This window comes from Dermacentor variabilis, chromosome 8 (assembly GCF_050947875.1).
Source record: "Dermacentor variabilis isolate Ectoservices chromosome 8, ASM5094787v1, whole genome shotgun sequence".
Lineage (NCBI taxonomy): Eukaryota > Metazoa > Arthropoda > Arachnida > Ixodida > Ixodidae > Dermacentor > Dermacentor variabilis.
This window is the reverse complement of record NC_134575.1, coordinates 102,005,655-102,026,898: the sequence shown is the minus strand read 5'-3', so window position 1 is coordinate 102,026,898 and position 21,244 is coordinate 102,005,655. Positions and strand designations below refer to the sequence as shown.

The following is a 21,244-nucleotide window of genomic DNA, read 5'->3' as shown; positions in this document are numbered from 1 at the left end:
TGGCCCTCATCCCACGCGCTGCGGCCAAGCCGCGCCCCCTGCCTCTCCCCTTTCTACGCAACGCTCCCCTCGCCCCTTTTCACCGCGCGTACCCGAAGAAGGGGGATCTTACGAAGCGAATATGAAAGCTTGCAGCGGATAAGCTACGTACTCGGCGGCCCGTCTGTCGCGTCAGGGTCGCAGGGGCGCGACGTGTTTGACGAACCACGACGACGCGCTCCCGTTCCGTGCGTTCAGTATGACGTCAGCGCGCCGTTTGCGGCTCTTCTTCGCGAGACGTAATTAACGCTCTGCAGGGAAGCCAGCGGCAAGGATGGAAAGTTCGCTCTCTGCAGCGGACCGCGAATAGCGTGCCAGCAGCCTAAGCGAAATGTGAAATCAGTTTTACTTGAAACACAAAAAGCCCCGCGACTGGAATTACTGGTTTGCTAGATACGTTTATTTACTGACACGCAGTAAAAATCCCATGGCACCGGTAAGTAGATCCACCATCCATCTAGCTTTTTCTTTTTTCCCGCACGTACATCGCTCGATCCGATAAAAGTGCTCTTCGTAAAGCACATTTCATTTTTATCACATTACCGAGCAGGCCGCAAAGGAGCATTGGGCAAGGCGCTTTGCAAAAGAAAATGTGAGAATCCTTCGCACAAGCAAAGAAGCAAATGATACATTGAAAGAAAAAACAACAGCACGCAATCGTGCAACAAATAAAGTGTTAATAAGCATCCTTATCAAAATCAAAGCGACATATGAAGCTGCAATTGTTCACGACGTTTAACAAGCTCACTTATGGAGACAGTATCGCTAGGTAGATTACATTGTGCTATGACGTGTGGTAATGCTGAATTGTTCAAAAACTGTGCGGCCCTCACTGTGCGTGGACCTGGGCTTTAGAGACCATTCTTTCTATCGTTTATATATTTTGTAGCGAGACGTTTTGATTTGGCATCAGAAGCCGGCTCAAATGCTAACCGCTGGAAAACCGCTACGAGCCTTTACAATGTCGCCAAGCAGGCGAACGCAGTGCGCAGTGTCAAGAAGCCTGCGGCTTCTTGACCAACTAAAGGAAGCAACTGGGCGCCACCTATATAGACGTTCTTTCATGTGCACCACCACATCTCGTAAGCAGTGGCGCCATCTATGGGCGGTCGCCATGCTGGCTCGGCGAATGCTCAGTGTTGTATGCCAGACATGCGCTCGGCGCCAGTTTCTGGTGGTTTTCGCACGCGAGCGGTCTATTTATTATGTTCCTGCGTCCTTGAAGAGGACGGAGCACCCAGCGTGATGTGCGCGCGCGTTTTAGAGCACAGCTCTAGGGCGCCCGTTCCTGCGGTGAGCGCCGGTGTCCTCGTAACCGAGCAAACAAGAACAGCGAAGGGTGGAAGAGCGAACGCGGAGCAAAGATAACAGACGGCGACAGCGAGGAAAGCGCGAGGAGGAAAGCGGAGAGGGTGCAGTGGAACCACGAGGCTGAAAGCTGAGGAGGAGGGTATTGTGAAACCGGGAGAAATGTACTGATGCGCAAGACTGGCTTTGCGGCGACGATGGCTAGGATATGGTGCCAGAGTAGCGCGCGTCGTGTGTTCACCGATGACGCCACCGATACTGACCGATACCATATGTGGAAACAAAGCGCTGCATGAGCGGAGGTCTGTCTGCGGTGGCTGCTGTGAATCGCGCCCGCGCGTCACCCACGCGCTGCCTCTCGCGATCTCTCGATTAGCCAGGCACTTGCGTCACACTTCGCTCCGTTTGCAGCATTGCTTGCGCCAGCCAGTATAGCGCGAAATGAAAAGACATGCAGCTGCGCTCAAATTTCGCTTTAGGCAGGAAAGTAATCGTAGGTGACTTTTTTTTTATACGATCAGCCTCTGAGATCAGTTGTGTATTTCTGAAAATTCGTTCGGCTAATGTGGCCTTCTTGCCACATTCACACTCTAGTTCTAAGCTTTGGTTTAGCGCCAATGAGCACTTGCGATACATGATGGTCCTAGCAGCACGGGTACAGTTCTGACTCGAATAAGTTGCGTTAACTTAGACAAGCATCCAAATTGTTCGTCTGCTATCTGTAGATACATTGGCGACTGTACCTGGTTAATTCGACGAAGCTTCCGTTCACAAATATAACAGCTAGTAATAACAGCACACCACACTGTGAAACACACTTTTCGAAGTGGTCGACAAAGCTTAGGTCTTTCGTGCTAGTTTACCAACTGCAGTGAGCACTGTGTTGAGCAACGCCATCGGCGTCAAAGAGGAGGCTAACGTATACATAGCATAGGAAGTTGAAGTCTGCAAGGCTTCGAATGCGTGAGGACGATGCCAGAGGCTGGCGCAGATGTTTTACAACGATTGTCGCTCTAGGCACTCGATTCTCAAGCGTCCCCCACTGCTTTCTCCGCATGGATGTCGCATCTCCTGTAATCCGGTTTCAGCGAGCTCGTGTAGAAAAAAAAAACCGTGCGCACCTTTCTGCAGCTCAGGCGGGTCCCGGGCTCTGACGAAAGCTGGTGCTCCGCCGCTACTGCCTCCGTTATCAGCACCTCTGTACTACGTCTGGAGGAATATCAATATAAATCACTTAACGACTAATGACTTAAAGGCTCTCTTCCGTGACACAGAGGCTTTCAAAACATTGACTTACTCAATCGCATAATAGTTTTCGGAATAGTTTAAAGAAATCTGCTAGGAAAAAATACCGTTGTTTGTAATAACCAGAGACTATTCGTGGTGAAATTTCTAGCGTGCACGGTAGACAAGGACGCAGAGATGGTGGATACACGAGCGCTGACTAATAACTGTTTATTTTTGGAAACAGACAGAACTTCGAACACCAGCTATCTGCGCTGAGCATGTGCAAAATGAGTCACCAATTTTTATAAAAACAGATTACAAAAGTTCATGCAGTATTCAAAAATGCAAATTATATGTAAGTGATATCAACCGATGGTTGACTGATGCATTTTTCAGCCCACCTTATATGGAATGCTTCTGTAATTTCACGCTTTAGTTTCTTTTTGTCTAAAAACAGAATATCAGTGTCAACAAATACCGGTTCACAGTGACATAGGTTACAATGGTTGGGCAAGTGCGAATGATTTTCTTTTCCGAAAATAAATTATGGGTATTTACGTGCCAAAACCCCTTTCTGATTATGAGGCACGCCGTAGTGGAGGGCTCCGGAAATTTCGACCACCTGGGGTTCTTTAACGTGCACCTAAATCTAAGCACACGGATGTTTTCGCATTTCGCCTCCATCGAAATGCGGCCGCCGTGGCCGGGATTCGATCCCGCGACCTCGTGCTCAGCAGCCCAACACCATAGCCACTGAGCAACCACGGCGGGTGTTCTTTTCCGAGAGAATGTTGTTGTTTAGACGAGTGTTTGTGCAACGACCGGTTTGTCCAATGTACATGTTGCCACATGTTAACGGAATGCTGTACACAACAATTCTGCATCGTGACTTGTTGATCTTTAAAACCGCAGCTGCATTTTCTTTTCCTAATGTCAAACTTTTTTGAAACAACTTGGCACAGTTCTCGCGCTCTGTCAAGAGCGCTGAAAGCCACTTCAACGCTATACCGGCTGGCAACATTCTTTAGCCTATGCAAAAAATAATGGACATAAGGTACAACTGAAAGGCGTTTTCGCAGCCTTTAATATGTCCATTGCTTTCTCTGCCGCTTTGCAAGTGGGTTTTCGGGAATCCCACTGAAGCTAGCCTTGTTACCTGCTTGGCAAAGCTTTATTTCATTGGGTGGCAATAAGATTTTACCAAAGCCGCCCGAAGGCACGACACCGCTATTCCATTTTTTACAATCTGTGAATAACCCGATTTGTAGTGTAGTATGGGTCGTTATCGATCTAGGGCTGTATATCCAACATGTGTGGTCGGGTAGCAATCGCAGAGAAATCTAAAAACTAGTTCTTTGGCTATCTCATGCGTAAACTTGAGGCCTAGGCAACATTCACAAAACACTTGTATTACATTTACTACTATGTGGCCTTGTTCAGCCCCATCCAAAATAACCAAAAAATCATCAACAAATTTTTCAAGCTTTCTAATGCACGTCGAGTATTTCGGTCCACACGAGCTAAGAAAATGTCGCTTAGAATCTATGCATTATACCAGTTTTTGCAAATACATTGCGTCATTACAACCGACAAAAGCAGAATTAATATAACAGATAGTACTTCTATAAAACTTTCCACATGTATTCCGCTATCGTTTTAAATTTAACTTCATCATTATCTTCCCAAATACCCCTTTTTACACGTTTTAACAACTGTGTGTGGAATCGAGTAAAACAAATCTTGTACGTCAACCCCGAAGGCAGTGGAAAGCTGGTTTTGGATAAAATCTGCTACCTGCTGCACCCAAGTGTATTTTTTTTAGTAACATGCCAATGACTTTTGCCGTGTGGTCACTGTTGTGTCGCGTATGAGTACCGGTGGTTTGGTGCATTGCTATCATGGGAGAACGTTTCAGGAAAGCCGTGGCTCTGCGGGTGATAATTATCTTCAAGCAAAGGCAGCTTAGCGGTGCACCCTGTTAGGAGGAATTGCGCCCGAGAAAGCGGGTGCTTCACGGCGGTAAGTTGATAGGCTCTGTGCACCTCAGTACAGCGTGATCCAACCGCCTTTGATATTACAGATGCGACTAATGAAAACTGGAGACACAACACGGTTCCACAAGTACTACAGAATGACGCTAGAAAACTTCGAGGAGCTGCACAGCTTAGTAGATGTTCAGCTAGCAAAGGAGTGGTTGTGCAGAATGCCGATATCCTCCGGAGAACTTTCCGTTATATGGCTGAGTCTATTAAATAATCTGCTTCCCTGTCTCGTTGTGAAATGATTAGCACACTACTGCCGGAGTGATTTAAGCTTTTCAACGTTCTTGCGGCAATATAATCGCGTGCTTCCCAAAACACTAGCGGTAATGGCGAATTCAGAAAGGGGCCTTAGCGGCTGGCCACGGCCTTACATCCACGTGTCGCAGCTGATCAGTACGTTTCTTCAGGTATCTGGCGTCGGAGATGTCCATCCCTGAGGTTCCCATGGTGTTCCGCGTGTTCATAGAAACGGCCAGATTAGCCATTCATTCAACGAGCCGTGTTTCAAGGGAAGTGCTCTCTCCACTGTGCATGCAGATACGCAAATCGTGTTGCACAGATTAAGTCCACTTTTACAGCGTTCTTAACATCCATGCCCATTTTCTATTATAGCTGCCCGGCTACACACACACGCACGCACGCGCACACACGCACGCACACACGCGCTCGTGCACACACACACACACACACAGGTCACATTCCCCTCGTGATATAATCACGCCAAGGGACAAACAAGAAAAGACAAGAAATAGGACTTTTGTCTTAGTGCTTCCACGGTTCTTTAAAGTTCAAGGCTGAAAGCGCTGCTGCTCACTACCATCACAGACATTGTTCACAGCCTGCAACGTCGGTTCAGATAACAAAACAGCATGCGAAGTGCTATCCATGCAAGTGAAATAACTGCATATTAAGTGCTTTCGTTTGTGTTCGAAATTGCCCGTTCGCTTGCTGTAACCTGCGTTCATCTACACGTCTCGTTTTAGACAACTACCCTTTACACACTAAAGTGGTAATCTGGATAAGATGGCGTGCTCAAACATCCCACACCTTATCTCTCTTCAGGCTATCTCTTAGCAGGAAATCGGTCTTATAAATAAAATGAACCATTACCGTACACTTATGTGATTCTGACACATAAAATACTAACGTGAAAGAAGGCAGGACCACTTTTTCAAGATTATGACAAGTCCAAATTGAAACCTCCCATCCATGGACTTCACTGCAGTTATTAAACAGTTAAGTTCATTAAAACTACTACCACAGCTAACGCAAGCACGCAAGCACACATGGCGGTAGTCCTGCCGTGTATGTGTGCATGCATGCTACATGTGCATGCCACTGTGCTTCCAAGTGAAGCTCAGTGGGGAGAAACTGCTGAAGGTTTCTGGCACCGCTAACAATTTCCCAACTGCCTTGGAGCAGCAGTTCATGGACTCAGACACATCAAGAGAAGTTCTCCAGGGGATATTGGCTTTCTTCACAACCATTCTTTCACTGTTTGAACTTCTAAGCCGTGCAGCTCCTCGAACGTTTCTAGCGTCCTTCTGTAGTATTTGTTCAATCGTGCTGTGTCATCAATTTTCATTAGTTGCATCTGTAAGATCGAAAACGGTTGGATCCCGCTGTACCGAGATGCAATCTTGCAGCATTCGTAGGTAAGTTCATTCATTAACAGCGTTAAATGGCTAACGCTCTCATGCTGTCCTTTTGCTGCAGTGTGTACGCAAAAGAAATGCTTTGTTGGTCTGAAATGTATAACACATGTTGCACTCATCAACATGACACCATACACACAACACAATGAAATATTTGTATTTTCTTGCACTGGAGAAACCTTCACGTTTAGCACACAGCTCTGCATCGACATCTTGGCACTCGTGCTATATTTTCTAGATGAGAGCAAGTGTGGCCGAGTACTAGATGTCAGTATTGTGCAAGTTCAAGTTTGGAGTGCTGTCATAGCTAGTGGTTCGATATCCCCTGCATCTTGAACAGAACTAGCAGCCATGATGTGGCACACACCCAGAGCAGCAGACATGATTATGTATTGAAAGTTCCTGTGGTTATTCCAGCAAAATAGCTAGTAATGAGGCATAGCAGTAAAAGTGCAATACCTGATAACGGGCTTCCACCTGCTCGTTACCTTGTCCTCACCGTGTACTTTCCTTCACGTATTATGGCTTCCAACATTTGTTACATAACGCTGTTGATGTTGTGCCTGTGCTATGCAGCATCCAAGTGAGGCCCAGTGGCAAGAAATTGCTTAAGGTTTCTCGCACCGCTTACAATTTGCGAACTGCGTTGGGGCAGTTGATGGAAAACGTACAACCCAAGTGCCCGAATAAGTCAGGAAGTTCGGTTAACTATCAGGCAAAAAGTGTTCTGCACACTGAATCACATCGAAAGCTGTATCTTGATATGTAGGCAGATGAAATGAATGAAATTAAAATTCCAGATCCTGCTTCCGTTCGTAATGCACCTGCCGAGCTTTTATCTTTAGCTCGGTAAGTGATATTGTAATAGCCTGTTTAATATAGTATAAGAGGCGTTTTGCGTCGTTTGGGTATATATTTTCAAAAATAACCTTGAGATTCTGGCTCTCACTGCCAATAGGAGGGATCTCGCATAATCGTACATCTAAGGGACCGACAAGTGCCTGAACGAAGGCGACCTGAGGAGTGTGGTAACGAGGCCAGTAAGATTGAAAAAATATTGCAGGTTGAGAAATAATAATGATTTGTAATTTTATAGGGAAGTCACACAACTTCGGAAATGTTTGGACGGTTAACAACGGAAATCTGCGCAAGACAGACGCTAAGTGAGTTTCTAAGTAGAATTCATTGTTCGCAACAAACTTTCGTAAAACCAAGACACAGGCGTAAAGCTTTCCGTTCCAGAAGAACACGCGGATTTATGTACCGAAGCACCTGAATATAGATCAGATGTGCGTACGTATATGAGGCTGAAAGTAAAAATCCCCCCCCCCCATTTTAGTGAATTACAAATAAATATTAGAAAGCAATGTACCTCGTTACGCAGACGCCCCTGTGGGGAATTCCGTGTATGATTAAGTTCTTCCTGCATTTACCGAGAAGTGTAAGTCGCATTGCTGACTTTGCCAAGAACTTATTACCCAGCAGCGATAAGTCGCGTAAATATTCTGCATTTCCGGAAGCATTTATGAATTCTTTGGATGATGCGTCTCGATCAAGACGTAAATGAGAGCACAAAACTGATTATTTCGCCTAAAAGCTCGAGTCAATAGTCTTGGTTATATTACAAATGGTGTGATTACTACCTCGTGTAATTTGAATATGCATACTTCTATTGTAAATGCAAGCCCAACCCTTACAAAAATTTCTATTAACTTCCAATAAACTTTCTTTAGACAAATGTTACTAGAACCTACCAACTGTCTATTGAATTTCTTTATACAGTTTCCAAACTTCTTATATATTTCATGCCAACATCCTATCGACTATTGGCCACAGATATTGAATTGAAACCTTTTTTTACATACTTTCTTTAGACAATGAATTAACATGGTTTACGCATTGAAAGCAGGATTTACTGACCATTTTCATACTTATTAGAAACATTTTAGTCACATTCTACCAACTTTTTGTTGCTCGATCTAGAAACATTTTAGTAACTTTTTGTTGCACGATCTAAAAACATTTTAGTAACTTTCTGCTGCTCGATGTAAAAACATTTTAGTAACTTTCTGCTAACTTTCTGTTGCTCGATCTAGAAACATCCTAATAACTTTCTATAACGCGGCCTAGAAACGGCCTAGTAACATTCTACCAACTTTCTGTTGCTCACCCTAGAAACATTCTAGCAACTATTTTAGTATACTCTAAATGTGCTGATGACATTTGAGCAAATTTCTCCGGCATTATTTAATATATTCTGGCGCTGTTCCAATGTAACCTTCAACATGCGTAGTATATATAAATGTATTTGTCTATGAACAAAACACACCAATCTTTTTGAAAACTAACATTTATTTAGCACATTTCAAAACCCGCATGTAAGCACCGATGACAACTTGTTTTTGATCTCTGCAGCGTCGAAGTGCCTTGCTGTGTAGCCTAACGGAAGAGAAAAAGCAAAAAGTTAGTTTAGCCTTATGTCTGTTAGCGTATCTAGGCAGGAGAGCACAAAGCAGTGATCCACAAGATTTTAACTTCAAATTACGAATTAAAGCAAACATTTTAGTTGGCCGCGCTGTCCCACAAACTCGGAATGGCGTTCACACGCCTTGGATTCAAAGCCTCTTTTCGGGCGACATCCTTGTGGGCATTGGAACGCCGCCCAAATAGAGACTTGTGCTCTAACTCTTCTGGGCTGAAAAGAACCTTCAGGAGGCCCCGTGCAAATCTTGAGCCTTAGTTTTTTTTTCACCTCGCCGCAGTCGTGCCAGCGTGGCCTCATCAAGGAGGATTCCTTCCCCGAGGTCCACCTGAAAACGAAAAGCAAACATTAGTTCTGGTTTTTATGCTTTGTAACTAAAACATTTGTCTTTCCACTGCTGTAATATTCGACAAATGATAATCTCTTCCTTAGATGGTCTATTGTAGGAAGTCATGCCATGATACAGTAACATAGGTAAGTTTGCCACAAAAGCTGTGGTTTATATCTATAGGTCTCTCAAACACTTCCAATGAGTCAGGATACAATAGAAACGTGATGGCTTCATTCGGCGTTGCTGCATCTAGACTTTCCAGTTCACGTAAAACTTGCAACAATTGTTGCTCCATTTCACTCTTCAGAAATGAAGAGTGTTTCATGTTTTGACTTTATTTTATGTCACCTTAGCAGCGAATTCCAGCAGTTATGTAAGCTGTATCACCAACTCTTCTTTCGTCCTAATTATCCGTTTTTCATTTGGGGCACTCCAACTCTGAGGCACAGGCATTAACGTAAGAACTCCTGCTCCTGCATTCAGCCCATTTGCTCATACATCTTTTGCTCTCGCAGTCATGTGCTGCCGCAGCAGGTCACACATTGGTCCTTGCAGCATCAACATCAGAGGTAGCTCACTATGCTATAGTAGCTTGGATGAGTATGGTGTCAGAAGCATATGTCAGAAGAAGTGCCAGGCTAAAAGTATCTTACAGCTTTTGAAATAATGGCGTTGAACTTGGTTAGTTGCTACCAACTCATCGTTCGTCCTATTAGCCAGTTTTTCATTTGGGCACTTCAACTCTTTCAGCCACACACATTAAAATAAGAACTCCTGCTCCTGGCTCCAGCCCATTTGTTCGTGCGTCTTCTGCTCTCCCAATCATGCACTGCTGCAGCAGATTGCGCGTTGGTCTTTACAGCATCAACATCAATGGCAGCTCACTATGCTAGTGGCTTGGATGAGTAAGTTGTCGGAAGGGTAAGCCAGATGGAGTATCAGGCTGAAACTATCTTACAGACTTTGAAATAATGGCGTTGAACTTGACTAAGTGAACATCATTCATGACTATACAAGATCTCTGCAACAACATATTGCACCGCACTAGTTAGTGCCAACAGCATTTCATCCACATATCAGTGTACTTTCTGCACGTGCAGCATCTACTTACAATCACGTCACAAACGTTCTAGGCTCATGCAGACTAGCTAGTTCACATGGCACACTGAGGTGGTTGGCAACAGCCGAACTTGCATGTGTGTGTGCAGTACTGCTATGGGCAGATTAGCCTACAAGTTGGCGAGTGGCATACAATAGAGCACATGCCATTTTCAGACGAGAATGCGTACATACGAAATAGGCCTGTGTGTTGGGTTGTTAAAGCCCAATTTTACAAGTGCTTTGAGCACAAGGACTCAGCGTATGCCTTGAAATACTAAGGAGAAACACTAAAGTATGACAGAACATCATGTTTGTCTCTCCATAAATGAAATAAGCAATTTGTACCATACGATGAAGCTTGTGAAACCAAAGGCAACGTAAAGTGTGTGGCGATGCCACGAACTTTGATTGCGGTTAGCCACATACACTGAGCTGTTGATCACTATAGGAAGGTTACATTGTCTTCAAAGAACAGTAGTCGACCTAGAAAAACAGGACCCTTTGCTTGCAGAATAAGCAACCAAAACATGCAAAAATGAAACTGAGCCTGGTATGTTACTTGCTCTCTTTACGATGTCCATAATGAGGTGTGAAGTTCAGAACAAAGAAGTTTGGTTTCTTTTTCTTTAACCAAGGTTTTCTTACCAAATAAATGAAGAAAAAATTTTGAAGGAATAACCTATATGACTAAGATGTTTTAATGTTTCCATTTAGTCTGTTTTGTGAGGTGGGCTAGGAGCTTCTGAAAGTCCTGCTGCTTGGTTCAGAAATGAAGTAGCTCCATTTTTTATAGAAGCAGAATTAAATGCACCTGCAATCAATGTAATGGAATTGTTGAAGTAGTACTGCTGCACAGAATATGAACTGTTTTATGTAGGAACTGCACAGTTGTGATACATAACCTAAAAGAAGCGAAGTAGCCATAAATCAGTTGCCGTAGGGATATTCGAAGTTTAGGACAGCCAGAGCTACACTAACTGCCAATAAATGTGGTGACATCACTTAAGCTTTACGCCCACCTTTAAAGGCAAGTTTTAAAGACCCTTCAAATAGCCTTTTTTTGTTAAAATGATTTTACATTTAACAAAATTGAAGCGATTCGCACTAGACCTAGCTGCGCGGGCTGCTAGCCTATAGAATATACATCTTAATGGTGTCTTACAAATAGTCTACTGCAGTATTTTATAAATAACTTCTGAACAGGTCCTGAGAACAAATTCTTCATATTGAATAATGTCATGGCCAAATGTCAAGAATTTTTGCATATTCTATATTTTCTGGCTAGTACACTGGAGAAATGACATGCGAAAGGCAGGGAGGTTAACTGAAAGACATTCAGTTAGCTACCCTACACTGGGGAAGGAACAAAGGCAGACAGGAATTAAATGTACATGGTGCATGACAAATTTTCTACAATTTTCACAATTACAATTTTCTACTAAACAAGGATAGTTCGGATAAGATAAAATGACAGAAGATAGCTAATATATGTTGTGCTTGACTGTATAAAAGAGAAATTGATTGCCCTTTTAAGCTTTTGCTATATCGTTATTTCCACGGGTCAATTACCCGTCCCGTCCCCCACACACACAGAACAGTCTGCCCCAAGAAATCACATCAGCTTCTTACTTTCGGTGCTTAGACGACTGCGATGCGCTCACCACCACCGGCACCACTTGTTTTACCAAGGATGTGTTTCAACCTCCTTGCCATCCTTGAGGAGTCTGCAAAAAACGAAAACCAAACTGAACAAGTGAATTGCGCCTTGGTTGAAGGAGCACATGTTGATCTGACTACGCCAACCAATTCTTAACGCGATTCACTTCCTCGTGATTCTGTTCCTAGTGATTACTGCTGCAATGCCCCTTTCTACCTCAACAATTTCTGACATTTATTTACGTAGTAGCGGAGAAGCACATGGACGAAAGAAACGGGACACAGTTCCATCAACTGAGTATTTACTGCACGAAAGCAGATCACTGCACAGATATCAGATAGCAGATATCACTGCACAAAAAAAAGGAAGAGAGAAGGAAGACACAAACAAATCTAACCAGCAAGATGAACTCGCATAGGCAGCTAATGTGACAAAAACATTTTCTCCAATAAGGAGTCTGATGGGCAACTAACACAATCCCTAATCTCTGCAGCTTCAACTATTTCTCTGGTGAACTGGTCAGGGTGTCAGGCCAGCGATTGAATGCGATAAAACAGAGGCTTGCATCTTCAGCGTGCGAAATGTCCGGCAAGGTGGCCTGATAGGGTTACTTTTTCAACGTTGTTCGTGTTCTCACGTAATCGCTCGTTGATGCATCTACTTGTCTGTCCGACATACTCTTTGCCATAGTCCAACAGGATGCAATAAACCACCCTTTCAACTCAAGAAACAAGTGGTTTTCGGTGGGTCTTGTTGCACCTACGTGGCTTGCACGTATCCGCGTTTACCCTTGTGCACAAACTAGGCTGCTTCGAAGGAGCAGGGAAACCGATATCTACACCGACACACTTCCCAAACTTTTTCAGATTGTCACTAATATCATGTAGGTAGGGCAAGACGATTACGTGACGATTACGGTCTTTACTTGTGTCACCTGGTCAGTGGCATTGCGAATGGTGCCTGCCACGGTGGTCAATACATGCAACGGGTAACCTGCATGTAACAGATGTGAGACTTTGTACTGAGAATTTCTCTGAACCAAGTGCGGGCTGGACTTCAAAAGGGCGTTTTTGAAGCACAAGTTGACAATACCTCACTTCACTAGCTTTGAATGAGGTGAGTAGGTAAGAATGAGTTTCTTGCCTCTAGGCTCGTAAAACCAACAAGAGGCAAAAAACCCGTCCTTGCATACTCATGAGCTCATGAATGGCCATAACCATAGTGTCTTACAAAGAGTATTCTACATTATATTTGACAGATTACTGATGAACAAGTATTTAGAAGAAATGCTTCACATTGAATAGAGTTATAAAATTTGGCAACTACTGTTCTTGAAATTTGTTCATATCTTCTTGCTTGTAGATTGAAGAAATTAAATGCACAGAATGCACCATGAAAAGAAATCTATGCGTGCATTTACAGCAAGGTTCCACAATTACTTGCCCTATACTCAAAAGAATAATGTGCACGTAAATTTGTATTTTCTCGGCTAGATTGAACTTTGGCAGACATGCAACTAAAAACACTTTGCTTCAAGCAAATGACAACTCGTGGCATCAAATGCTTTGGCAGAGCACGCAGGAATGACTAAGCACAACAGTGACCGAATTAACTCTAGTGCAATTGGCCAGGAAAGAAACTGGAAGCCACACCTATACCTGTGGGGTCCCTAGAGATACTATCAACAGGACACACACATATCGAAACAGAGGAACCCTCTCCGTGTTATACACGATGCTTGCGTTACGTGCTGAAACCTACTAAGTAGGCACTTCTACTTTTTGCCCCATTGAGAATAAGGCTTTCTAATGGAAGCCAAACAGCTTTTAGTTTTATTTGATTAGTCTACGTAATTCTTTGTCACGTTTCATCCAAGCAGACAACCTTCCATCAAACTCTCGATGATAGAACTTTTGTGCAAAAGCATTAAGGCACTTTTTGTCTAAACCATGTATTTGGGTAGCAGAACACATTTTTCTCGATGCTCTATAGTGCATTATTCGCAGTATGAAACCTCAATTCAGTGCAACAAATAATTACACTATATCAAAAAGTACATAGTTCAAAAATTAAGTGCAGGGCAGCTTGAGCTTGAAGCAAGCCTCCTTGCGACATCTTGGTAAATCCGAGGGAAAGTAAAATAAATTTTTTGCATCACACATAATTGCAAAGAACAAGCTTTTTCCCATGCCAACTGAAAAAAGGCAAAGCAATGGAGAAAAATTATGCCAATGTAACAGTGAATTGTCAGCATGGAGCTGTGCTGTCGTGGTATGGCTTGCAACTACTGCACTGGGCTCGTTATATGATTCAGCAGTTTCGTATACCACGTTACGAACTCGGATTTCTGTAATGTATAAAGGAGACCAGCTTCCAGCCTGAAACGAACCTGCACTTGGGACCCATAGTGAGCTTCTAACATTAAAAGGTTAATAATTTGTCATAAGTTTCAGGAATTGAACTCTCCTACTGACTAGGAATTCAGCAGCTACGTAATAAAGCCAGAAAATATACTGTTTTATGCAAATGTATTTTGGAGGTGAAGTGTGGCATCCAATACATAACTGTGACCAATTGGACGGAGGAATATAGGCACACAGGCAATAATGTGAGAATATAACTCCCTAAGACTGCATAATGAAAAGATGAAAATGATACATGTCTGGACACTTCATGCATCTGAAAGTGGTTCTTAGAAAGGCAATTTCGCTAGATAATTATAGAGCCTGTATGGAGTATATCATGCATAATTAGTTAAGCCCCCCCCCTCCCAATTATATGCAACTCAGAGGAGGCTACTTTGGTACGTTGATTAAACTGACGCAATCCAGATCACCAAAAGATAATATTCAAGTGATCTGCCACTAGAAATCTCGAAAATGGACATACAGTAAGAAGATTGCATATTGCACAAACGTATCCTACAACTCACAAGGTAGCGACAGTTTTGTACGCACTTTTGTGAAAGCGTGCAGATCATGTGCTTTCCAGCTTTCAGCAGGTTCCTGCGGGGTGTAGGGATGCCTCCACAATCCGCATCGCCTTCAGCAGTAAGAAATGTTGGTTTATTGTGACGTGAAGGGGGAAATTTGTGATTTACCTGTGTCATGTGGAATTACAAAGAGTGCTTCACATAGCCAGCTGCATCAATCTGTGTCTGGTTGTACAAATCTTATATCTCAGGAGGCAAACCATTCCATTGCAGTGGCCATAAAGTTAGCTTACGATGTTGAGGGCCGTTTCAGTGTCTGTTTACGCGTGCAAATTCATTTGCTTTTTCATGTTCCTGTATAGTGAGGGCATTGTTTGTACTATAGTTTTCTTAAATAATTTCCTGCACTAATTCAGAAAAACTCATGCTCTTGAGAAGCATTCAACCTGGGAAATCTTTTCTCGCATGTTCAGGCACATGTACTATTACAATTCCTTAATGTCCCAGCTGAAATGTTTCTTTTGCAATGTACCTTGTTATTAGTTATGTTATAGTAGAAAGGTAACTCAACCATCAGTTATTTCTTCTGAAGCTTTCATTGGAAATGGCTTATCTTGTATTTCGGATGCGTTACGTTTTGCTATTCTTTTTATTTTCATATCTGTTGTGTGGCAATAGCCTTCATTAGCACCTGCCTTATAGTAGTGTTAGACTTACCATCTTCAACAGGCACAACACTATTTTGTGACGTAATATTCCTTTGTATAGTTGTCATTGTTATGCTACACCTGAATAATGGCATTACAGGCATATATCAGACTTATGAGCAAACATTTTTAGTTTGGCGAGTTTTCGTGCAAGATTCACAGTTCAGCCATTGCAGCAAACACCGCAGCAAGCGGCTGCCCATTTGTCTGAACCCGTACCTCCATTAATGCTCTAGATTAAGCAAAACGAAGACCTTGAAGATATGCACGATTCGCTGCCTTCTTTTATGACCTTATTCTGTTCTACTGCGGCCTCAGCTCTACTAGACCTCAGTCTATTTTCTTAGGTTGCGGAGGTTTGTATGACATCTTGTGGTGGTGATTTCAGTGTATTAGCGCCGTTCTGGCTAACCCCTCGGATGACTTCCGGGCATTTTTAGACTGTAGCTAATGCGAACGAGTGAGCTGGCGTCTCACCCAATTATGTGGCCGTGCCATTGCAGACGGATTTCATACACCTTCTTGGCGATTCCAGCAGCGCAGTGGTATTGTTCATTTTGCATGTGGTCGATACAAGTGATGCCTCTGATCCGGCGCACCTTTCTCATCATCATGACGGCAAGGTGGCGCTGAATCGCCTTGATGGCTGGCCAGCATTCCCACCAATATACAGTGAAGCCTCGTTATAATGGAGCTGAAGGGGAACCAGAGCTACTTCGTTATATTCATTATCACATGCACTACAATGTGAATCTGTATAGGAATTCCGAGGTGAATTTTGCATGCTTGGTTATATCCCGCTTTGTTATAACAACGTTTGGCAGCAGGTCGGATGACTGTGCGATAGATCTTAGACTTCAGGTTTTCTTTCATGCGGTGGGTACGGAGCACACTAGTCGCGATGGGCCACTTCAGGTAGGCAGCGTTTACTCATGCTTTGGTTTCGTGCTTCAGCGACTAGCTCGACAACCCGAGGTATTCGCAGTGTTTGGCGTGATGCAGGCCATCAATGCTGGGGTTGACTGTCTTCATTTGAGTCGATGGTCAGCTACTCAATATTAAGGTTTAGCTCGAGTTTGTTCTCCATTAGGCGGTCGTACCAGGTCGGAACAAGCAGCTGCAGATGAGACGTGTGTGGCGAGTAAGACATCTGTATAGAGCAGAGTGTAAGGTGCTGTTCATTGGAGGTCGTGCATGATGACATCCATGAAGAGCACGAACAGCTATAGCGAGAGGCTGGAGCCTTGTTGCATGCTGACCGAAATTCCCAGTTGCTTCCCCCCTCCGGTGGCACTTTAAGCTTGACTCCTTGTGTTACGGATGGCAAAGAAGCTGAAACAAAGCGATGAGCTTCTACGGCCCCTACGGCCCTACGGCTTGAGGTCAAAGAAAAAAATAAAGAATTCTGTGTCTGGCTGAGCTTCTCAACGAGCAGTCTTTCCGCGTGAATTGTGCCGGTCATTCTGCAGCCTATCACGAAGCCAACCTTGTTGACAGTGTGCTAGATGTCTCGAACCCAGCTGTCGAGGACACATTCAAATACCTTCATAGTGTGTTGGAGGAGGTAGGCCGGCCTGTAGTTTTTGAAGTCAGCTGGATTACCTTGCCAGTTCCATATGGGCGCTGTTGTGCTGTTCTGCCAGTTATCGAGCACATTTCTCTCTTCAACAATGCAGTTTAAAAACCTGGCAAGCCAAGTAGTGGGGCTCCAGCTCCTGGCTCTCACGAGCTGTGCCAGAGCATCATGAAATCCTGATACACTGCGAAACTACTTGCGTGCCTCACTGTCCTCCTTTGCGGCGATGAGCGGAACGGGAGCGGGTGTAGGTTGGGGGATCGGCGGGTGCGAGAAGTTCATGGTTAATCGACTTCTATATTTAATAACACTTCGAATACTTCCACTTTCCCTCACATGGTGAAAACTGCTCGTGTTTTTCCTGTAATTAAATGTGTCTAAACTTTCTGTTGAAGGTGCTGCTGCAGTGACTCCATTGTCAACGTTTAGTTTACCACTTTTATCAGTGATTCAGTAGAACTGCTCAATGTCCTATGTTCGTTGATGCAGATGCTTGACAAAGTGGGAGAAGTCCTTGCCCTTCTCGCATATCAAGTCTCCTATTGACCAAGGCCTAGTGGGACAACATCTCTGCGGCAATGGCCTTCACTGCTCTGCTGGCTTCATGGTACACCGCTCCGGTTGCTGATGTTGAGTGTGGCGCCACTTTTGTCGTACTTTCGCCATAATCTCCTCTGATCACCAACAAATGTCAATTTCAGCTGACGTTCCTATTCTGTTATTGTAAGGCCATTGTGTATGCCTCTTAGCAGTTTCCTAGTGGGATGACCCTACTAGCTCTTCATAGTGCAGGTCTGGTAGTGGTTTCTGTGTTTTAAATGTGTTTGGATAGATAAAGCGCCGTTATTCACCAGTGAAAGCTTCCCCTCAATTTAACAGAAGTGCGAATGAGATACACACAGGGAAAAGAAAAATTTCCTCGAGATCTGTTTGCTCTGTTTATATTTCTTATAACTGACATCTCAAGTCTCAGTGCGCTTGCTAATGATGAAGTCCAATTACAGACACCTGGCACGAAATGCAAGCATGTCTACTTGCTACATCAGAGTCCTGCTCCAATACGAAATGTGACACCCATTCCCCCCAAGGCATGGAAAGTCCCATGGTTTCGAAACATCTGCAAGTTCCAGTTCCTAGCACATAATACACCAATAGTAATTAACAAATGTAAACACTCAGCTGGTCTAAATAAAATGAATCTACAAATTGACTTTTATCATTCTAGTGCCAAATACATTGTATGCAATGTGTTGTACAACTTTTATTTAGCTAGCACTAAATCTTAATATACAGTTTCTGAATGCTGCAATACTTGTTTTCACTTTTCTGATTTATAAAGGCCTTTGTTCTCTTCAAGATGTGTCTTATTGTTTGACGCTCGTCATTTACAGGGTGACAGATTTTCATATTGAAATTCACCCCTGCTATCAGAAATATATTTTTCTGTATTCGTTTTTTCTTGACTTAGTGCTAAATATGTTATGTATTTGTGAATGTCGCTGCTGCGTAATGGACCTGGGTTTTTCGTCAAGCTGGTGTGACAGCTTCTGACCCAGATGTACCTCCAGTTCTTTATTCTTAAACGACAAAGACTAGACAGGACAACCATTTTTGGCATCTGACTTGTTCCTACAGAATAGCAGCCTGAAAAAATATTAAAATGGTTTACATACTAGGGAATGCATGACAGCACTATACTATCCTAACTATTTCATAGCATCCTCAATTTTCCGCACAATATAGCCAGAAGTGCCGGTTGACATGCCTCGAGTGTGAGGGAAGCAAGCAGTGCCTCTTCCTTGATTCTGCCAGTGACTAACACATAGAACAGATAGATCTACTATAGTATGTGGAACAGACGCTCATTTTGCACACTATGTTCCCGGCATGTGCACTCAAGTGCACATGTAGGTAACCCAGAGTGTGCACCCTAGAGTGCTGTATGTTACCCAGCTGTGCACACAAGTGCACACTTAGGTAACGTTCCGCCGGAAACACAAAGGACATCCTACAAGAATTAAAATCAGGGTTGTTTTCTTAGGGCATATGAAAGGATAAGTCAAGATTTGGTACTTACAGTAACTCTGCTGAGTATCAATGACTTTCACACAGTACGGATAGATGTACCTATGTTATGTGAACAGACAGTTATGTGCACTATGTCGCCAACATGTGCACTCAAGCGTACACACCGGTAACGAACAGTGCACATTCGGTTATCATCCTGCCCTAAACATAAGGGACATGCCCTACATGTACAACAAAGGTCATTTCCTTGACGTACACGTAAGGGTGAATAGACGAGTGGTCCACACAAAGTTGGCATCTTGAATGTCACTAAAATCAAGGAACCAGAAAGGTCCCATAGGGCACAAGAAGGAAACAAGGAAAAAAAATGCAATGTCCATTTTCTTAGGGGCACGTAGCCTCGAGGGCACTTTCCAGGACAATTCCTCCCATCAAGGTATTCATTCCATCAGGGCAACTTTACTTCATCTCACATAAAGCCGGTATAACTGGCACCCATGTAGTCAGCACTGAGGCAAGGAGCCTATGTGCACAGGGACAGTTAGCAGAGAAAACAGCATTCCATGCCCGGCTTCGCACAGTTGCTAGCGGCCGAGCGAATGCATCGTACAGTGGCATGCAGTTGGCCCTGCTACCGCCTCGGGCAATGTATGTCAGCTGGGTGCAGATCATAGAATTGTTACGTTTCGCCTACGACGCGCGGTTTAGCCGGCGCGGATGCAACGGACGCCGGGGCTTCGTTCAAAGCGGCAGACATTTTGGCCCGTTCGGCGCCGCCGCTACGCCTCCCCGCCAAGCGCGTCCAGGCATGTTCCGATGCCACGTGTCTTCATGTGCGTGTGTGAGTGTATGTGCATATTGGTGCCCACGCTTGTCGAAGCGCGGCAGCCGGGGAGAGGAGCTCCCAACAACTGTGAAGCGAGGGGGTCTGACAGGCGCCGACACGACGTGTGAGCCACCTTCTCCTCCCCATTGTGCCCGAACGGCGCCGGCACGACGGCTGCGCCACCTTATCCCATTGTTCCCGAGCGGCACCGTCACGTGCTCGTCTATAGAGGGGTTCCTTCTTGCCCTCAACTGCGAGAGTATAAAAGCAGCTGCCCCCGGACGCCAAAAAAAGAAGGCTCCGATTTCTTCTGTTGAGTAACGTGCACTCCCGTCTCTCTACTTCGGTCAACCTGACCGCCAACTCTTTGCGATGTTAGAATAAACAAGTTGTGTTGTTGTTACCAGTCGACTCATGCTTTGCCGGGACCTTCGGATGCTTCCAGTTGTACCCCAGGCCGCCAGGCCAACGCTACCCTTGGGGCTTGCGACCCAGGTGCAACAACGGGCGTCAGCGCCGAGTTCCCAACAACTCGCGCCAGCGGTGCGATTACAACAACTCGTGCCAGCGGCGCGATTACAACAACTGGTGGCAGCGGTGGGATCGCGACAACGGAGGCCAGCAGCGAAGATATGCGGTTGACTGTATGCTGAGCAGCTCAACGACGATCCGGGAGCAGTGCAACGAGCCCTGTGTGATGACTGGTTGCCTGCAGCGGAACGACTGCGCTGAATTCTTGGCTACGAGGTTTGGTGAGTGCGGGACTTTCTTCTTCTGAGCTTTGCCAGGCTTTTGTTAGTGTCAGAAACAGAGCTGGTAATTGTGGTTGTCGTTGCTGCCGGGTTAGTTTGCGGCAAGACAATAATAGGCAGTAGAGAAAGCAGCATTCAGAGCAGCCATGGATTTGAAGTCGTTGCGCAAACCGAAATTGCTGGAGCTTGCAAGAGAGTTGGGTCTGGATGTCTCAGACAAACTCAGAAAACCAGAACTGCTAAAGGCTATTCTTGAGTTAGAGGCTGAGGATGACGAGCTGTCGGAATGCCTTGAGACTATTGAGGAGAGGTCAAAAAGACAGGAGCCCGAACTTAAAGAGCAAAAAGAGAAACAGGAGCGCGAACTTAAAGAACAAAAAGAGCGAGAGCAACAAGAGAAAAAAGAAGAGAAAGAAAAAGAAGAGCGTCAACACGCTTTGGAAATGAAGCGTCTCGAGATAGAGATGGAACGCGCTCGTAATGGAAGTCAGGCACACGGTGCAGGAGAACGAGTATTGCTCAAAATGACTGACCTGATGCGGCCGTTTAAGCTTGGAGAGGACATTCCTGGTTAACTTTGA

At 44.4% G+C, this 21,244-nt stretch overlaps 1 long non-coding RNA gene across 1 annotated transcript; it reads left to right on the top strand.

The window, feature by feature from the left end:
- Positions 1-121: 121 nt before the first annotated feature.
- LOC142590492 (uncharacterized) lies at positions 122-18,393 on the top strand. The gene is made up of 3 exons (XR_012830164.1): positions 122-475; positions 17,547-17,664; positions 18,062-18,393. It is a non-coding gene; the product is annotated as an uncharacterized LOC142590492 (long non-coding RNA).
- The last annotated feature ends 2,851 nt before the right edge of the window (positions 18,394-21,244 follow it).